The sequence below is a fragment of the Equus asinus genome, chromosome 17 (genome assembly GCF_041296235.1).
Source record: "Equus asinus isolate D_3611 breed Donkey chromosome 17, EquAss-T2T_v2, whole genome shotgun sequence".
Classification (NCBI taxonomy): Eukaryota; Metazoa; Chordata; class Mammalia; order Perissodactyla; family Equidae; genus Equus; species Equus asinus.
Window position 1 is genome coordinate 23,039,274 of NC_091806.1, and position 15,104 is coordinate 23,054,377.

The 15,104-nt window shown below is 33.7% G+C and overlaps 1 pseudogene; it reads left to right on the forward strand.

Moving 5' to 3' along the window:
- The first annotated feature begins 155 nt into the window (after positions 1-155).
- Positions 156-924, forward strand: LOC106821861 (olfactory receptor 4P4-like; annotated as a pseudogene).
- The last annotated feature ends 14,180 nt before the right edge of the window (positions 925-15,104 follow it).

The following is a 15,104-nucleotide window of genomic DNA, read 5'->3' on the forward strand; positions in this document are numbered from 1 at the left end:
ACTGTTAGGCATTTTTACCCCACTGGACCATGGAAAATAGGAATAGTGTCATTGTGTTTATTCTCTTGGGACTACCTCGAAAGAAGAACATTGAGGTCCTCAGCTTTATATTATTTTATTTTGCTACATTGCTATTGGATGGGAATTTACTCACAATGATTTATATCACATGCAGTCAGCTAACTGACCAACCCTTGTATTTCTTCCTTAATTAACTCTCACTCTCCAACCTTTGCTATACATCACAGTGAGCCCCAAACTAATGACTGATTTATTGGCAGAAAGGACAATCATTCCCTGTAATAACTGCATGATACAGCTCTTTATCCTTCACTTCCTTGGAGGCATTGAGATCTTTATCCTCACAGGGATGGCCTATGACCACTACATGGCGATCTGCAAGCCCTGCACTACAGGATAATCATAAGCAGACAGAGATGTAATATGATCGTCATAGCTTGCTGTACGCGGGGATTTATATGCTCTGCCACTCAGTTTCTTCTCACCATCATCTTACTGTTCCTTGGGCCCAATGAAATAGATCACCACTTCTGTGATGTGTATCCTTTGCTGAAATTGGCTTGCATTAATACCTGCAAAATTGGCCTCTTGGTAATTGTTAATTCAGTTCTGATTGCTTTGATAACTCTTGTGATTTTGATGGTGTCTTACTTTTTGGTATTATACACCATCTGTGCTTACCCTGCAGAGAGCCGCACAAAAGCTCTTTCCACTTGCAGTTCCCACATCATGGTTGTGGTCCTGTGCTTTGTGCCTGTTCTCTTCTTTTACGTTAGACCAGTCACAACTTTCACTGAAGACAAAGTATTTGCTCTTTTCTACACTTTCATTGTTCCCAAGTTCAACCCTCTGATCTACGGGTTGAGAAACTTGGAGATGAAGAATGCCTTCAGGAAAATGTAGTATTGTTTTTGGAACAATTGTTTTTGAAAGAGAAGTAAGTTGTACGAAAATCATCTCAGAATTTCACCTTAGGGCTAAACCCTGAGCCCTAGAATTAATATGGAATGATATACAAAGAGTACACAGTGATTGCAAAAGCCAGCCACAGATCAGAGCTCAGAACCTTTAGAATTTTCTCAGACTTCTCCTGGTTGGGCAATTTTAGCTTATTTTTTCACGTTCACTCATTTTTCCTCTATTCTCTTCACACCTGTCTCAAGGCCTCCTTAATCTGACATTTTATTTTGAATGTGTACTGAAGTATTTCCTCCCCTCCTCTCGATTTCCAGTCTCAACTGACAATAAATAATAGGAAACCATATGGTAGAGGAGAATTATAGTCAGATTTTACTCCCTGTATCTCAGAGGAGAGCATTTAAGGTTGACTTTTGAGCTGAGGATAATAGGTAAATGAGTGGAATATTTAACTGCTTTGGCTAACCAGCATTCATAAACGCTCTTCTATGTTGAATTTGAACATCTTTTTCATGTACAGCTTTTTGAGAAACCACCAAACCCTATTCTACAGTGGCTGTACCAGTTTACATTCCCTCCAGCGCTGTCCAAGGATTCCAAATTTTAGACATTCTGGCCAATATTTATTTCCCATTATTATTATTATCATTATCATTATTGTTATTATTGCCATCCTAATGAGCGTGAAGTGATTTCTCATTGTGGTATGAACTGCATTTCCCTAATGAATAATGAGGGTGAGATTCATTTAATGTGCTTGCTGACTATTTGTATATCTTCTTTGGAGAAATGTCTACTCAAATCTTTTAAAAGTTTTTTAATTGAGTTGTTTTTCTTTTTTTGGCTGAACTATAATAGTTCTTTATATATTCTGAATATTAATCACCTATCAGATACATGATTCGTAAATGTTTTCAACAATTCTGTAGATTGTCTTTTCACTTTCTTGTAATGTCCTTTGACACACAAAGGCTTTTAATTTTCATGGATTTCAATTTACCTATTTTTTCTTTTACTATTCATGCCTTTATTTTATTTAAGAATCCATTGCCAAATCCAAGATCATGAAGACTTAACCCTGTATTTTCTTCTAAGATTTTTACTGTTTTGGCTTTCGTATTTAGGCCATAGATCCATTTTGTGTTCATTATTTATGCAGTGTGATAAAAGGATACAACTTCATTCTTTTGTATGTGGAAATACAATTGTCCCAGCAACATTTGTCAAAGAGAATAGTATTTCCTTACTGAATTCACCCTCTACCCTTGTTAAAGATGAATAGGTCATAGATGTTTAGAATTATTTCCAGCCTCAACTTTCTGCTGTACTGGTCCATATATCTAACCTTATGTCATAGCACGCTGTTTTGATGACTGTAGCTTTGTAGTAAGTTTTGAACTTAAGGAGTGTGAGTCCTCAAACTTTGATTTTTTTCAAGTTTGCTTTAGTTATTTGGGACCCCTTGCAATTTCACATGCAATTGATGGTAAATTTGCCTATATACAGAAAAAAAAAAGTTGGAATTTTGATAGAGATTGCTTTCTAACTGTAGATCAGTGGCTAGTATTGCCATTGTAACAATATTAAGCCTTCCAGTTCTTGAACAGTGGGTATCTTTCCATTTAAGTATTTCTCATTTTTTTCAGCAATGTTTTATAGTTTTCAGTGTATAAGTCCTTCACCTCCTTCGTGAAATTTATCCCTGTAATTTTACTTTTTTAGATGCTACTGTAAATGTAATGGCTTTCTTACCTTTTTGGATTGTTTGCTGCTGGTGAAAAAAACATAATTGATTTTTTTCTTTCTTTTCTATGTATATTTTTTATATATATTTATGATATATATGTGGGTTTTTTTTGGTGAGGAAAATTGGCTCCGAGCTAACATGTGTTGCCAATCTTCCTCTATTTGCTTGAGGAAGAGTGGCCCTGATCTAACCTCTGTGCCAATCTTTCTTGATTTTTTGTATGTGGGTCGCTGCCACAGCACGGCTTGACAAGTGGTATGAGTCCATGCCCAGGATCCAAATCCATGATCCTGGGCCCCCAAAGTGGAGCACACTGAGCTCCAGCACTATACCACCAGGCCCGCCCCACAACAGATTTTTGCACGTTGATCTTGTATTTTCCAACTTTGCTGAATGTGGTTATTAGTTCGAGAAACTTTCTTGTGGATATTTTGGGATTCTCTATGTATAGGAGCACGTCATCAGTGAGAAAAGAAGTTTTACATCTTGCTTTTTAATTCGGATGCTCTTTTTTTCTTCTTTTTTCTTCTTGTGTAATTATTCTAGTGAGAACCTCCAGCACAATGTTGAATGGCAGTTGTAAATATGGGCATCCTTGCCCTCTTCCTGATTTTAAGTAGAAAGCTTTCAGTCATTCACCATTGAGCATGATGTTAGCACTGGGCTTTTTATAGATGAGCTTTATCTTATTGCATAACTTCCCTTCTGTATCTAGTTTTCTGCGTTATTTTTTAAATCATGAAATGGTGCTGGATTTTGTCAAAGTCCTTTTCTGTGACAATTTAGATGATGATGGGGCTTTTCTTTAGTTCTATTAATGTGATACATACATTGGTTAATTTTGTTATATGTTGAACCACCCTTGAATTCCTAGGATATATCGCACTTGGTGTATAATCATTTTAATATCCTGTTGAATTTGGTTGTTAACATTTTGTTGAAGATTTTTGCACTGAATACATAAGGAATATTGGTCTCTAATTTTCTTTTCTGGTGATTTATTTTTCTGACTTTGGTATCAGAGTAATGCTGGCCTATTAGGATGAGATAGAAAGTGTCCCTTCTCTTCCATTTTTCTGAAGAGTTTGAGAAAAGTTTGATAGAATTCACAAGTGAAAGTATTTGATTCTGGACTTTCTTTATTGAGAGGTTTTGTTGAATGATCCAATCTCTTTACTTGTTATAAGTGTCTATTCAGATTTTCTCTGCCTTCTTGAGTCAGTTGAGGCAATTGGTGTGTTTATAGGAATTTGCCCATTGCATCTAAGTTATACAATTTGTTGTTGTACTATTGTTAGCTGTACTCTCTTATAACCCTTTTATTGCTGTCGTGTGTTGGTAGTGCGCCTTCTTTCATTGCTGGTGTTAGTTATTTGTGTCTACACTTTGTCAGACTACCTAAGGTTTGCCAATTTTGTTGATCTTTACGAAAACTAACTTTTGGTTTTATTCTCTGTTGTTTTTCTGTTCTTTAATTTTTCTCCTCTCTAACCTTTATTTTTTTCCTTCTGGTAGATTTGAGTTTAGTTTGCTTTATTTTTTTCAGTTCCTCAAGATGTAAACATAGATTATTATCTTAAGATCTTTCTTATTGCTTAATGTAAACTTTTACAGCTATACATTTCCCTCTAAGCATTGCCTTTACTGCATCCCATAAGTTTTGGTGTATTGTGTTGTTTTCATTTGTCTCTGGAATTTTCTGATTTCTCTTTTTGGCCCTTTGATTGTTTAAGAATGTACTGTTTAATTTCCACCTGTTTGTGAATTTTCTAGTTTTCCTTCTGTTATTGATTTCTAGCTTTATTCAACTGCAGTTGTATAAGATACTTTGTATTGTTTCAATCTTTTTAAGTTTATTGAGATTTGTTTTGTGGCTTAACCTATGGTCTTTCCTATATAACATCCCTTGTGCACTGGGTAAGAATGTGTATTTCGCTTTTGTTGGGTGGGATGTTTTATATATGTCTGTTAGGTCTAGTTATTTTAAGTGTTGTTTAAGACCTCTGTTTCATTATTAATCTTCTGTCTAGATGTTCTATCCATTAGTGAAGGTGGGATATTGAATTCTCCAGATATTTTTATAGAACTATATATGTCTCTCTTCAATTCTGTCAATTTTCCTTCATATAGTTTGGGGCTGTGAAAAACAAGGCAACAGTCCCAAAATGGAGTCACTTTTGCTAAATCCCATATCACCAAACCAAGACTTAACTGAATTATAGTTTTGGCTCTCCCAGAAATGGAATCTTAAACCAGTCAATCAGGATTGTCTCGTCAGCACTAGTTTGGTAATCTGCATGATAGACCACTGCTATCCCCTAAATGATAGTAACCTTGGAACAACCAATCTGCTTTTATGCCTAGGACAACTTCCTTGTTCTTGCTTCCCTCTGCTGATAAAAGTCTGCAGACTTTTCTTTATTTAGCTCCTTGGAACTGCTTTCTGTCTGCTAGATTGGATGCTGCCCTATTCATGAATCATTAAATAAAGCCAGTACAATCTTTAAAATTTGCGGTTGAATTTTTTAACAGGGTTTTGTTGTTTGGTATATATAATTATTATAGCCTTTTGACCAACTGACCCTTTTATCAATGTATAATGCCTTCTTTGTCTCTTGTAGCAGTTTTTGACTTAAAGTCTGTTTTGTCCGATATTGGTACAGCCATGCATGATCTCTTTTCCTTACCATGTGCACAGTATAACTTTTTCCATCATTTCACTTTTGACCTATTTGTTTCTGGGTATCTAAAGTGAGTCTCTGGTAGACATCATATAGTTGTCTTCCAGTCATTGCAGATTGGCTGAGTGCTGAGACACTCTTTCAACATTCAGCCAGGCTTGTACTGAACTTAGGGATCTCCCCAAGATGAAAGCCTAGGATCTTCACAAGTTCTTTCTGAGTATGCATCTTACCCTGAACATGACTGTATCTTCCCACTTCTCTCACATACAGTGATGCTTTTGAATGTCCTAATTTCCCAAATAAACTCTACCCTGCTGTTTGTTCTACACCTTAGGCATCAGTGCGTCATTATTCATCTTGTAGCGTTTTCAAGCAATGCACATTGTTCTTCCCACCCAAGGTTTCTGTTCTAGATGAAACAAAGACATTCACTTTGCCTCAGTCTTTCATGTAGCCTCCAGACAAATTAGAATAGACATACACAATAATTTGCAAATATGATTGAGGGTGTCTGTTCCCTCCAGAAGTAGAGTTCAGAATCTCACAATGGGAATGCCATTTCAGTCTACCATTTCAAGACTGCAACCACACCAGGGAAGGAGCAACCAAGGGCAAGTATAGATGCCACAAAACTTTCCTACCATTTTTCAATTATGTCTTTCTTGTTTTAGCATTACTTTTGTTGCTTTAAACCTTTAACCGTTTTCCAATTTTCTGACAAAGTTGATTCTGATAGTATCTGCACTTTATTTCAATGTTTCTGTTGGGGGGATGAGAGCTTGGGATACAGGCTGTGCTATTTTAATATGTCAGGCTATGCACAAGAAGAAATAAAAAACTTGATACGAGACATTTATTTATTCCATTTTCATGAATAAAAATGACAATTAGCTTCTCTCTATACTTTACCCTACAAGAGGAATGGAGAGTTGGATTTTGTTAAGTGCTAAGGTCTGACAATGCTTAAAATAAATTCCATACATGTGTTTAGTTTTCCAAAAAATAGAAAAAGAATGAAATCTGCATATCTCATTCTAAGCATCAAATTGTAAATAAGATGATAAAAACCAAAAAGTTGACAAGTTTCTCTTATGAACAGAAGTGTAAAAATCTTAAATGAAAGTTTTATCAATTGAATTCAGTAAGCTTCTAAACATAGTATATTTAAGAATAAATATGTGAGACAGCATCACAAAATTTCTTGTTTTATTTCATATGTGTGTTACATTGGTCTAGCTCGATAAACAAAGTCCTGGCAAATATAAAGACAGAAGGATAAATGTGAGGTATATGACTTGAAAATAAAGACAAAATTATTTATAATATTTGTTTATTATATTTTTTAATATCTGTAGGGTGTCCTTGTTAAAAATTGGCATTGATAGTGCTCTCTTTGTTTTTTTTTTTAATCTCTTGATACATTAAGCTAGGCATTTACCAATTGTATTGCTCTATCCAAATAACCAAATTTGATTTCATTATTATTTCGTCTATTTTTTCTTCAATTTTTTTATTGCATCTTATCAACTCTTTTTTGGTATAACTCATTTTCTTCTATTTATGTTTCATTTTTTTGAAATTTTTATTCAAGGCATATTTTTAATATTGTGAAATTATTATTTAAGGGTATTTAGTTCAATTTAAAATATTATGGTGTAGTTTCCTTCTGCTTATTTTTGTGTTATATTATTTGGGGGATATTTTCATTGGTTACAATGTTTTGACTCTTATTTTATGTCCCCCAAGCCCCATATAGGAGGATAGTATGGTTACAGACTTTTTGTTAACTTTGTGAACTAAGTTGAGGGTTTTGTGAGGCTTGTAAGATTTCCAGTTTAAGATTGCTATATTCCTGCTTCTTCAGACTTCTTCCCTGTACACACATAGAATTATGATACTTTGAGGTTCAGCGGTACTTCTCTTCACTTCTGATAAATATTTCTCTACTTATAGGCAACTTCTATTTTACAGGGCTGTCTTTTTCACAGTGATGCAAAAAGTGTGGATTATTTATTTGCTTTTCCCTCATCTGAATGGCTTTTGGGAGGATGGGTAGGAACATTAAATTTTAGATGTTGTTATTATCTTAGGCATTTTTCTAGGCCTTTGGAGTGGAATGTTTTATTTGCTCTCATTTTATGATATCAATATGCAATACCATAAAATTTCTTCTAATAATTGCCTTAAATATATCTCATATACTAATTTTGCAGTTGTGGACTATATTACTCTCTGGTATTTTCTAATGGCATGCTTTTAGATTTTCATGTGGAATGTCATTGTTTGATAAACTTTTTAAAATTTATACTTGCATTTACTAGTGTTCAAGGAATACTCTTTACATTTTCATCATTTTTGTTGGATTTATTGTGGTTTTACTCATGAGTTAAAGTATCGTCAATTTTTATGACAGCTCAATTGCAATCGAAAGAAATCGTATTTGCCATTACCGGAGTCCTGTGATATATATGTGATTGTGTTGTTTGGGATTATAGCCTTTGTTACTGAATGTTGTTTTTCTTTTGTCTTCAATTGAGAGTTGTTTATTCCTCCTCTAATCTCCTATAGTTACTGGTTTATGAAAATTGTTGCTTTGTCTTTGTATATACAACTTCACTGTGGAATCTAGTGTTTGTAATATAGTGGTTGTTTTAAATACATTTAAAGTTTTATGGTCTGCATGCTCCTTTGTCACATATCATGATTTTGACGTCTTATTTGTTTTTATTTGCCCTTGTCTAATATCTTTATTGAATTTTTAATATACATATTTTTAGTTTTAGTATGCATACAGAAAAGTGCATAAATATCACTACAAGTTTTTTACAAACAAGCACAGCTCTGTGACCAGCTAGAGATCAGCAAGCGGGGCATTAACAGAGCTCAGAAGCACTTTTGGTCCCTTTATTTATCCTCCTTCTCTCTCTCAAACGAAACTACTATTTAAATTTGTAACCCCAATATTTTACCTGTTTATAATTTTATATAAACAAAACTATACAGAATACACTTTTTTGTATCCACTTCTTTTGATCAGCATTATACTTATAACATTTATTCATCATATTTCTTTCTTTTCTTTTTTTAAGGAAGATAGCCCTGAGCTAAGTACTGCCAGTCCTCCTCTTTTTGCTGAGGAAGCCTGGCCGTGAGCTAACATCCGAGCTCATCTTCCTCTACTTTTTTACATGCAGGACGCCTACCACATGGCGTGCCAAGTGGTGCCATGTCTGCACCTAGGATCCAAACCGGCAAACCCTGGGCCGCCGAAGCGGAACGTGCGAACTTAACCACTGCACCACCAGGCCAGCCCCTATTCATCATGTTTACAAATTTCTTTATTCTCTTTGCTGTATAGCATTCATTGTATGAATATAGCCCAAATTTTATACGTAAAGATGTTGATGACTTTCTAAGTTTTTTGTTTTTGTTTTTTACTTTCAGGTATTATGAATAGTAGTATTACAAAGAATCTCGCTATATTATTTGGTCAACATAAATAAATATTTCTGTGGGTTTTAGACCTGAGTAAATTTCTGGGTAGTAAGTCATGCATGTGTTCATCTACTTAAGATACTGTAAAAATATACACAAAGCAAAGTGCCTCTAAAGAAAGCTCATGCAGTTATAATAATATAAGACTTAGTAGGTTTTAAGTGAAATAAAATTACTAAAGATAAAGAGGATTATTTTATCATAATTTAGAGGTCTACCTACTTAGAAGATATTAAAATTCACGTGTCCAGGTGCTCAAGACAGATCTTCCAAATTGGTAGAGAAGAAATGCAGAGCTATAATAAGAAATAGATGCATCCTTTATCATGGTTGGAAACTTTACATACTTTTTCAGTTGATGACTAAACAAGCAATGAAATGTCTAAGGATATAGAAGTTCTAAGTGACATACACGTTTGACGTAGTTAACTTTTATAGATTATGATTCCCAACAAAAACAATATACACATGTGTTTCAGTGCACATAGAAAATTTACTGCAGTTGGTCATGTGCTGGGTTATAAATCAAGCCACAACAAATTTCAAATTATTCAGAATATTTTCTGTGACAACCGTAAAATTAATTTAGAAATCACTAACTTATTCTTTAATTTTACCTTTACTGAATCACTTTTATTAGGAGTATTTCATGTGCAAATCACAATGATGGATTCAACTTTGTTATTAAATCTATTAATATAATCAACGTGCTGTATTTTAGTTCTGTAATATTTTATGTCATATATATGATATTTTACATCATATACGTGCATACATACGTGTATGGAGATATGATACTCATGTGTGTATATAAATAAATAAAAGATTTTTCATCATTTAATTTGTTTTATTTGCCCGTTCCTTATAGGAAGATTTGCATTTTCATAAGGATTTTTATGTTCATACCAATATCTGTATATATTATTAATCCCCTTTTTATTTGTGTATTTACTTATTATAAATGAATTGAACTGTTAATGTTCTTTATTCCCAAAACTATGTGATTGTGTAAGTGACCAAGAGCCAACACAGTAATCCTACTTCAAAATTAATAAATTGGAAAGCAAGATAAAAATAATGGGTGAGTTGATTCTGGAATGTAGTCAGGTAATTTACCATCTTTGAACATGTATTTCCTTATCCCTTAATGGAAGAGAGTGTGCAATCAACGATCTTCAAGGTATATTCAGACTATGAACTTCTTGTTTTTTATTTCTTTCTCTGTTTTTCTCTTAAAGCAACTAATATACTGAGATTTTAGTGTCTTGATTTAAATTATGATATCATCCTGCCATCTAGTGGATATTTCTGTTTGTATCAGTTGTAATGGACAGACAAATTCATACCCTCTCCTACTATTTGCAGAGGGATTTTGTACTACTGGACCTTATGAAAAAATTCTACCCATTACTATGTAATTTGGTTGAGAATGAGACCACAAATAGATGAAAATTGAATTGACAATGTTGGGGGAATTAAGACAAATATTTCTCATTATGTCAAACTGGGATAAACTCTTTTTTTTTTAAATGCTTCTTTTGTAATAAAAAATAAAATAATACTGGACTGAGATTTAAGACATCCATTATCGAGTTCACCCTAACTCTTTGATCTTTTCTGAAATATATGCCGGACTGGAGACCCGGCTTAGATCAGAAAGATGGATAAAATTGCCTGTAATCACATTAATTGAAACTTACCGTAGACACAGAGTGCTAGCCATGGGCATACACTTTACACTTTCCATTCTCAAAGGTATCTATATCTTTGTCTATAACTATATCTATGTCTCTCTATATATATCTCTATACTTATATCAAATATCTCTATCTCTATATATAACTATCTATATATCATACTAGATTTTTTTGGCTATTCTGAATTGAATTTCTTCTTTCTTATAGTATGCATTACTTATCTGCTTACAAGACTTGTCTCCTCACTTATAGGCAAGAATTAATAAATCTTGTATTGAAGCAAATCCTTATTGGTTAGGAAAGTTAGAGTGTGCTATTCAATTACTATTAGATACTTCTATTGCATGGGCAATTAAACCAACTTGTTAGATATGTGTAAGTTCCAGCATTTGAGAAGCATAAAAAATGATTTGAAAACAATAGAGTATTTTGAGAACACCAAATATGAAGTGATCTTAGTGAGAGCTCCGTACCAATATAAGGATTAGTCACAGAACATGCCAAAAGTAGAGACACATTGTGGGGTTTTATTGTTTTTTTGACATTCTTCCCAAAGAGCCACCCCCTTCCTTTTACTCACATTAATCTGCATATCTTTATAGTCCCTTCTTATATGCTATTTGTCAATTCAGCAACCCAGGGAGACTGAGAGGTTTTTATACTATTCTGTTTTTGGACATTACGGAAAGAAAATCCTTTTTTCGTTCTGAAATTGGTGTTCTTGTGGTTTTTGAATTAATGGAATTAATTCTCTTGAAGACACAGGAAACAAGGACAGCCTTTCATTCACATTTTAGTCTTGAAATATTTGAAGACATTAGTCAGGATCTCTTTTTGTTTTTCTTCTATGTTCCAGACATCTTCAGACCCTTGGTTGGTTTATTAAATGCTCTAATTCCAATATATACATCTCACTGTTAATCACTTGACATCACAGGGTACCTATAAAATTATTAATAGTTATTGGGAACTATTAGCTTACCGGCAATGACAAGCTGTCAAGAACATAATGCTCCCTTCCAAACTAAAATGAAAATGGGAGCTACCTCCGTCTACATAATGTATTAATGCATCCAAATTGAATGTCATGATTATAATATTAGAACTGAATCAACTTCGTTCACAACGCCTATACCTTTTTACAACCACAACCTATTCGTTATTCCATCTTTTTCCTATTGGCATTGAACCTTATTACCAGGTTGAACAACCTACACAGATCCCAATTGCAATTTTGTACACAATTCGGCTCCTCTGATCCTCAAATCTTCTCTCTTACTGCTACCTGCATAAACTCTACTTCTAATTGATAGGAACATGAACATCCAAATTCCCACCTTGGCCCAGACTGTCTTATCTGCTTAAAGATTCTTTTGTTTTTCTTTCCTGTCCCTGCAATCCTATGTTAACATTACAGTTCAGCCCAAAATTCAAAATCTTTTTATGATTTTACCAATCAGAAAAAATCGTGGACATTATTCAGTTATCCCCACTTGTGGAGAGTACCCCTAATGTGCTCAGCTCAACAAATCGTAAAGTAAAAACTAAACAAAGAAAAAAGCTTTATGCATAGTGACAATGCAGAAAAGTGCGGTATCCTTTAAAGTAAATTGTTGTTTCTCCCACTATATTGTAATTTCATTATAATAATCAGACTATTATAAGTCACAATTTGGAAGGAGGCTAGGTCCTGTATCGCTAGTCAGAGGACATCTGCCTACTGATCTCGAAATAACTTTGGACCTTGCACAATCAAGAAATAAATTTTTATTGCATGAGTCGACAAATTATGTCCCACAAACCAAACCTTGTTCACTGCCTTTTTATAAATAAAATTTTATTTGAGAAAAGCAAGACCTATTGATTTAAGTATTGCTTATGGCTGCATCCATGCTACAACATGCAGAATTGAACAGTTGGGGTTAAAACTATATAACTCACAAAATCTAAACATCACTGCAGGGACTAAGGAGAGCCTGGCTTCTCTCATTTGTTTGATTCTTTCACTAAATTCAAAAAGGAGAAAAACATAAAAATAGAGTGTAATATCAGTTTTTACTTATGATAAATACCTGGTTTTAAAACTACCATAAAATCCATGTAATGATTTGTATATATTATCATTTGGAAAAAAAGTTTAAAATCTAAATTTCAGGCTCTTCTTAAATGTCAGGCTGAGGCCAAATGGCCTTTCAGAACTGGCCCCTCCCCTTCACTGGCCTGTTCAATCATTGCAGGCTAGCGGGGTATTTTCTGGTCAGAAACTATGTGACTCTTTACAGAAAAAGTTCACTGACCTGTTCTTTTAAGTCAAGTCACTGAGATTGAGATGTTTATTTGTTAAGATATGGCAGCTTCTTAAATAATAAACATATAATTTTATTTATATAATTTATATAATCTTATATACCTAAATAATAAACATTTAGTTTTATTTATATAATTTATATAATCTTATATACATACCTAGATTATAAATTGAAAAGTAGAGTATGAGCTTTTCACAATTTCAATAATTAATGTAAGAATTGAATAACTTGCACAAATTTGGAAGAGTAATGCAGACTGTATTATTTTAAGAAAATCAATGGTTTTCATAGAAAATGAAACTCAAAGTACTATATAAAAGAAAAGAAAAGATAATAATCAACGTACCTATAATATAATGCTTATTGAGTAATTTTATATCCAGATACACACTGATAAATGTATATCTATATAGAAAGGGAAAACCAGAAATACAACAAAGATTGAGATTAGTTATCTCTGGATTGTTGCCCAATAACTGATTTTTTGGGTACATTTCTATATTTTACAGGTATTTAAAGACAAAAATATAGTGTCTGCTTCAACATTTTTAAAAGATCAATGGATTAAATTTCACAATGAAATCATTCCCCAATCTTTAGAAGAAATTATATATGAACAAAATATCACATGGGGCATTACCTCATCTAATTGCTCTGTTTGTGGCCTCCGGGGCAAGACTTCAGTGATGTTCTCCAGGATTAACATCCCTAAGGTCTTGGTCGCATATACATGTGACACCATTTGGTGCTAGGATTTATCTTTTTGATCTGCTTTTCTCTCTGTCATCTCTGAATTTATTTTTGACAGGTTAAAGGAAAAAGTCATTTCCCTGGAATAGCTATTGCAATATGTTGTAGATTCCTGTCACTACTTTTTCAGGTTTGTTACTATATTTTTTTTAAAAAGCTGAATTCTGAACAGGAACTTGCTTGGAATCCATTAATCTTAGCAAAGAAGCTTCGCTAAATGAATAAGTCAAATTCTTCTGCACTCAAGTGAGTTGATTCAATCCTTATTTTATTTAACTTTAAAAGGAAAATAATGTGTTCCAATAATCTTTGCAGGAGGCAAACATCTGTGTAACTCTAACTGCCATGATACCTACTTAGTTCAGCCAACTAGAAGATCTGATTTCTTATCTTTCACCACATTTATTATTATTCACTGACTTACAACACTAGGAAATATTTCCAGTTTTTCTTGATTACAATATTCTTTTCCTCTCTTTATACACACAAACTTTGCCTTCAATAACAAACAAGAATTATTGGTAGCAACGTATCATTGGTAACTATATGCATTATTCTCTGGAATAATACTCATAAGAAAAAAAATTGAGGATAAGGACCATATTTTACAATATCGTGGTTTCTAAATGCCTGTTATACTGCTGAATACACAGTGGATATGCAGTGAGACAGTCATGATGGTAGGCATCAGAAAGGAGGGAAAGAGTGCGCCCAGCACCTTGTGCTCTCAGCCAGCTCAACATAGTTGATGATTCCTGGGGCTAAATGGGGGACTGTGAACTTTACCCTAAGTCTGTTGGTACAAATACAGAGTGCAGGAGGTGGAGTGAAAAGCTACCTGTGTGGAAAAGATGTATGGGTAATAATGAGCTGAATATATATCAAAATTTTATTTCTCTTTGATGGCTTTGCATTCCCTTTCAATCCGGGGCTGCTGAGACTTTGTTATAACAGCCATAGGAGACGAGTATAGATTTTGGAAGGAATATGTTCTGTTATGGAATTTGCACTCAATGAGTTTTATGTAAAATTGAAAAATACTTTCAGGAAATAATAATAAATGTGGTATAAGATTAAATCACAAGTATTGAATCAAGGGAATTTAAGGAGCAATTGAAGAAGAAAAAGAGCAGGGATATGTCAATGATATCTTTATATTTATGCAGGGAAGCTTTAAGTGCTGCAAACGGTCTTGGAGGATAAAGTCAGAACAACCAAAGGAAAACTATAGCCTCTTAACTTCAGCTCCTAATAAGACAGAATTTTTACATAATTCTACGTAGAATGGCCTTGCTTTTATGCCTAGTGCCATTTTAGGTTTCAGTAAGCAGTCAGGAAGTGGCTTTGAGAATAATGGATTATAAAGGGAGACAAAAGCAGTTGAGCCATTTTGGAGGAACACAGGACATTTAAAAAAATAATTCAGCCTATTTCCCCCCTGTAAATATCCTTATTTTATGCTAATTCAGTAAGCTTAGGTCCC